The sequence below is a fragment of the Zalophus californianus genome, chromosome 4, assembly GCF_009762305.2.
Source record: "Zalophus californianus isolate mZalCal1 chromosome 4, mZalCal1.pri.v2, whole genome shotgun sequence".
NCBI lineage: Eukaryota > Metazoa > Chordata > Mammalia > Carnivora > Otariidae > Zalophus > Zalophus californianus.
Genome location: NC_045598.1, coordinates 82,884,582 through 82,890,581, shown reverse-complemented (window position 1 = coordinate 82,890,581; position 6,000 = coordinate 82,884,582). Strand labels below are relative to the sequence as shown.

The 6,000-nt window shown below is 39.9% G+C and overlaps 1 long non-coding RNA gene across 3 annotated transcripts in view; it reads right to left on the bottom strand.

Annotated features, from left to right (window-relative positions):
* Positions 1-364: 364 nt before the first annotated feature.
* The window catches only part of LOC113939179, a 54,219-nt gene continuing 48,583 nt past the window's right edge, over positions 365-6,000 (bottom strand). For all 3 annotated transcript variants that reach the window (XR_003525166.2, XR_003525171.1, XR_003525164.2), the window contains 3 exons: positions 5,437-5,555; positions 2,498-2,595; positions 365-467 (listed from right to left, as the gene is read on the bottom strand). This is a non-coding gene — a long non-coding RNA (uncharacterized LOC113939179). The remainder of the gene's footprint in view (positions 468-2,497; positions 2,596-5,436; positions 5,556-6,000) is intronic.

Genomic DNA, 6,000 nt, shown 5'->3' with positions numbered 1-6,000 from the left:
TCCTCTTGGAATAACCTATAGGAGAATTCGGAAGAGTTTACAAATAAGAATCCCTTTCCATTCTAGAAGCACAGGTGTACCCTGACTTCCGCCTGGTTTAACTCATTACATTGGGTACTGAGATCAAATTCTGTTTCAAGCCAGAAGGCTAAAGGAGGAAGTCCACTGACTAAATCTGCTTTCCAGAATAGCCCACAGAGGCCCATGCTGCTGTCCTGTGACTCACTTAGAAACAGAACTGCCAGCCTCCTCAAACAAACACAGTGTCCAAATTTCTGATGCTAGTTTGGGGGAGGGAAACACATTCTGCATTTGGGTCAGCATTCAAGAGAAGTAACAGAAAAATTCTTCATTCTTTCAGTAGATGTAGGTCTGTGCCGTTTCCCTGTTTATTGTGTGAATCTTTAAACAGTCCTTTCTGCTGGCTCATTTCCTTTAGGATATAAACATGCTCAGGTTTTTCCAATCTTAAAACAAAACAAAAAAAAAGGAAATAGAAATTAAAAGTCCTTCCTTCCACCCAATATAATTTGCTATCTATACCACTTTCTTCTTACTTTCATAACTGACACTCAAAGAACTGTCTACACCTGCTGCTTATATTTCATCTCTCCCAATTCATTCCTAAATCCCCAGTAACCTGGCTTTGTCTCTACTTGTGGCCAAGGTCAGCAATGTCCTCCCAAGTGTTAATTTTAAAATGTCATTTCTGGGGCGCCTGGGTGGCTCAGTCATTAAACATCTGCCTTTGGCTCAGGTCATGATACCAGGGTCCTGGGATCGAGTCCTGCTGAGCGGGGAGCCCGCTTCTCCCTCTCCCACTCCCCTTGCTTGTGTTCCCTCTCTCACTGTGTCTCTCTCTGTCAAATAAATAAATAAAATCTTTAAAAAAATTAAAAAAAATAAAATCTCATTTCTTTCCTTATTTGAGCACACTGACCACCACCGCATCTCTAATTCCATTGAGGGCTCCTCTTAGCTCAGATTTTCTCTTCTCTGGGGCTTAAAACCCTGATGGCTCATACTTCTCTCTCTCTGCCCTGTCTTTGGCTTCTTTCAGACTCCTTGCATGCCATATGCTTCTTAAACGCTGGTTCCCCGGGAACCCATCCCTGATCCTTCTCTGATCGCTCTGCACACCCTTGCTGGCTGGCCTCACCAGCTGCATGGGAGCAGTCACTACCTGAGGGAGGCAAATCCTTACGGACTCCCACTTCCTTAGGAAGTGCAACCTCAGAGAAGCATGAATGAACACAAATGGAAGTGAGTGAGGAGTAAGAATACAAGGATATCGCTGCTTTGGTTTTGTGTAAAACACAGCTAATTTCTCTATCTCACTTTTGGCTTCAAAAAGACCATATAGAATCCGTTGTGTTTCAGAAGAGACCGTGAAGAGCAGGGAAGAAATACTGGTCCACTGGTTCATTTCCCAGTTGGCCAAAGTCCGCCCCATGGACATCAACACCTCCACATGGATTGTGCCATGCAGTCCTTTTGCGTGTTGTCAGACATATTGGTTTTCTATGGCGGCTGGAACAAATTACTATAAACACAACTTAAAATATACAAATCAGGAGATGCAAAGAGAACCACAGCCTTACCAATCCATACAGGTACTTAGAATATGACTGGCTTTCTACCCAAATCCTGAAAACTCCCAAATTTATGCTTACCTTACCATTCAGCCCTTCTTCTGGGTCCAAAATATCTACAGGACATTTTAAATAGATGTCTCATAAGCTCTCTATACTAATCATATGCAACACTAAATTCAATATCTTTTCTATCCTTCTATTCCCAAGATCTGCTCCTCCTACAGGACTTTTTTCTTTTCTAAGACTTATTTATTTATTTCAGAGAGAGAGAGAGCATGAGCGGAAAGGGCAGAGGGGGAGGGAGAGAGGATCTCAAGCAGACTCTGCACTGAGCATGGAGCCCAACATGGGGCTCGATCTCAAGACCCTTAGATCAGGATCTGAGATGAAACCAAGAGTCAGACACTTAACCAGCTGTGCCACCCTCTCCTCCTATAGGATTTCTTTTTCTTTCTTTCTCTTTCTTTCTTTTTCTTTTTCTTTCTTTCTTTCTTTCTTTCTTTCTTTCTTTCTTTCTTTCTTTCTTTCTTTCTTTCTTTTTCTTTCTTTCTTTCTTTCTTTTCTTTCTTTCTTTCTTTCTTTCTTTCTTTCTTTCTTTCTTTCTTTCTTTTCTTTCTTTCTCTTTTTCTTTCTTTCTTTCTATTTCTTTCTTTTTTTGTGTGTGTGTGTGAGTGGTACCTTTATTAATGTAAGAACCCCAAACCAGAAAGCAAACAGTCATCCTTGACTCCTCTCTCTGCCTCACCACGAACCGATTCTTGACATGCTGAAGTCACCACACTCCATCTTTTCTCTTCCATTCTCCCCATTCCTGCCTGAAGGTTTTATTTTCTCTTAACTTTTCTCCATTCTTCCAGTCATCACATTTTCCAATCAATGCTTCATTTGACATCCAGAATTACCTTTCTGAAGTAAGTATCTGATCAAGTAAGGTCCATGTCCTTTTGCATACAAATTCCTCAATGACTTATCGATGCCTTCAGGATAAGATTGGAAGCACCTAGTGTAACATTCAAGACATTTCATTACCTGGACTGGACTTCCACTGGTCATACCTTGCTCCATTCCTCCTTTTAAACCTCAAAGTTTAGCCATGTTGAACTACCTGAACTTCCCCCCAATATGTCATGCTATGTTACACCATTCTTCCTCTGCACATGCTCTTTTCACTGCTTGCAATGCCCCCCTCCCCTCACTTCTTCTCCTGGGTTATGCCTCCTCATGTTGCAAGACTTGGATCATCATTCCCAAGAAACCTAACCTCACTTAGTCCCCTTCCTGCAATACGGACTCAGTACCTTACTGCTTGCTCTCATTATAACCTAACATTGCTCTTGCCACACACTCTGGTTTTTTTTTTCCCCCTTGGGATTTTATTTTCCTGAAGAATTGTGAATAGTTTTGAGAACAGAGATACCATATTATGTACCTTTGATTCCCTGGTAGGTGTTTAATGAATGTTTGCTGAATGAATAAATGGTCTGGATGGTAACAATATACGCTTTAGCTTTAACAAAATAAATTTTAATGTTAGAGAGATTAAGTGACTTAATACATTGTTGTTATTATTATCATCATATTATGATAGACATCTAGGAAGAATTCTTTTATAGGTAGATGACTCTCAACTAGAGATTTCCTTTCCAGCATTTCTGCTACTGGTCCAGGACTTCCTCCTCCTAAGAGCTAACAGTTATTGTGTTCCTATTATGTCAAACCAGCCACTGAGCTAAACCTATTAATCCTCACACAACCTGATATGATAGAACTATTTTGTATCTATGATACAGCGAGGACACTATCACAGAGAAAGTAAGTAACTTCAACCTGGACAATACTTAGAAAAGTCAGGGCTGGGATTTCATCAGAGAATCCAGATGCCAAAGCCCGCATCTGGGCTGACACCAGATGATTGGGTTAAAGCCCAGGGAAATGCAAACATCGGGAAATCTGGATTCTAATTCCTGCTTGTTTTTATCAAGTTAGAGAACTTTGCCTTGGTCACTGCGACTATTTCCCCACCCATAAAATGAATGTTCACTGTGGTCCAGTCTGACTCATATTTTGTTAATTCTATCCCATGTGTCCAAACGAGCTTTATAAACTCACTGGGAAAGGGAATCATGGTATTTCTGATTGTATTTCCTAAAAATCCATTTGCAAAAGGTGAACAACAACAACAAAAGCCCTGTTCCACAGAAGTGACCAGGGAAGTGAAGGCTGCCACCACCTACTAGAAAACCAAATGACCCGCCATATCAGTATAATTTTAATGAATTCACCATCACTTTTTAAATCAGTTCATTATGGGAACAATTTATAAAATTACTTTCATCTTTTGTTCAGCCCTCTTGGGTTTTTATCCTTTACTTCTTTTTTTTTTTTTTTAAAGATTTTTTATTTATTTATTTGAGAGAGAGAGAATGAGAGATAGAGAGCACAAGAGGGAAGTGGGTCAGAGGGAGAAGCAGACTCCCTGTTGAGCAGGGAGCCCGATGTGGGACTCGATCCCGGGACTCCAGGGTCATGACCTGAGCGGAAGGCAGTCGCTTAACCAACTGAGCCACCCAGGCGCCCTTTACTTCTTCTGCCAGTTAGATAAAGTTACTTTCCACAGCTGCTCAGGCACATCCTTCAGGTGTCCAAACAGGCAGAGGCCACTTTGTAGTTCATTTCTCTGAAGGTGAGCCCCCCTTTCCCCTCAGCTAAGGAAGATACTAAACACATTATATCTAAAGGGATGCGTTCTGGGAGAAATATGACTCCAAGAGAAAGCAGCCTTTGTTACACAGAATGTTTCTTACCAGTCACCATAGGTATGAGATCATAGTTGTAAATATTACTCAAACAACCCCCAAGGGTAGGAATGAGTGAGTGTGTGTACTGTGTGTTTAAGGGAAAATTAAGTGTATGCAGAAAAGGGTGCCCTTCAAATGGAAATCTCTTAAATTTGCAATTAATTAAAGGTCAGGAGCCGTGGCTTCAAACCATGTCCTTAAGTTCAGGCTCTGCTCCTTACCAGCTACAGAGCTTCCCGTAAGTCTTATCTCTCCGAGTCTCTGTTCTACTATCTACAAATTGAATATTTGGACAAAAACAATCTCTTAAATTCCTGTAGTTCTAACATTCTGTAACTCTGATTTTTACTAGAGTCCAGAATTTGAATTCATTCTGCTATCCTAGACATTGTCACAAAAGTCTCTTTTGTTAGGTCAATTTCATACAGTTCAGACTCTCATGCTCAATGAAAAACATATAAAAAAAAAACCCCAACTTTTATTCCTCTCAATCGAGTTTGAGGGTGAGAAACTAGAGTGCAGATGGTTCTCCTGGGTAAACTGCAGTGTGCCCACATTGCCCTGGCTTGGAATCCTCTTCTCTTGGGTCAGAACCAGACCAGTTTTCAGAGGAAGTCAATTGCCTCCCAGCATTTCATCTGAGTTATATTTGAATGAAAAAAAATAAAAAATATAACCCAGAAAGAATTTTGTTAGAAGTCAACAAATTATTATAACTAAAAGATTGTTTGGGCTCTGAATCAACTTTATTTCTTGTCTTTTTGCTCTTTTGAAAATAAAAAAAAAAATCTTATTTCTGGCTCATAAAGTAGCATCAGTTCTTATTATTCCATACATTAGAAGTCAACTGGTAATTCATACAAATTAAATTGGCGATTTTGCATTCAATTTACTGATGACAAACTACAGGATTCAGCAGTTTTGCTCTGATAACCTTTAAAATGTATTAATTCCATCAGTGATTTACATATAGGGCTTTATTTCCCACTGCTACCAATTCATTCTCCAAAGCAGAAATGCCCCATGGTTTTTCAATTTGTTACCTAATCAGCACAACATATTCCTCCTTTTCTTCCTTTTATATTGTCTCCTAAATTTGAGACTTCAGTATCTGAAGAAATTGCACCAAGAAATCTCACATGGTTTTTCTATTTCTGTGAACCTTTAAGGGAATAAACAGAGGAAAAATTATTCCATTGAACTAGGGGTGCTGCTTGCAAATACAGTGGTCTTAAGATGATTGCATTCAAATGAATTTTTTTTCAAATCATGGTACTTGGACATTACAAAAACATTTCCACAAATCCACCTAAAGCTCCTAATATCAATATATCAAAATCTCTGGGAGCTATACCAATGGCAAATATTGGAGTTCTGAAAAGAAGTAGCCGAACGTGATTCTAATGAGGCATACTGTGTGACAAAAGCCACTCTCTCTAAATGCCCCCATTCCGGCTCAGGAATGAGGACGTATATTCTCACCAGGCGTATCTTTCTTTATTGTTATCTCCAGGCCAGAGGACCCCAGATATAATGGGGGTGAATCCTGAGTTCGGAAAGCTGAGCTTTGCTTGTTAGAACTCCAGTTTCTTTAACCTAATTTAACC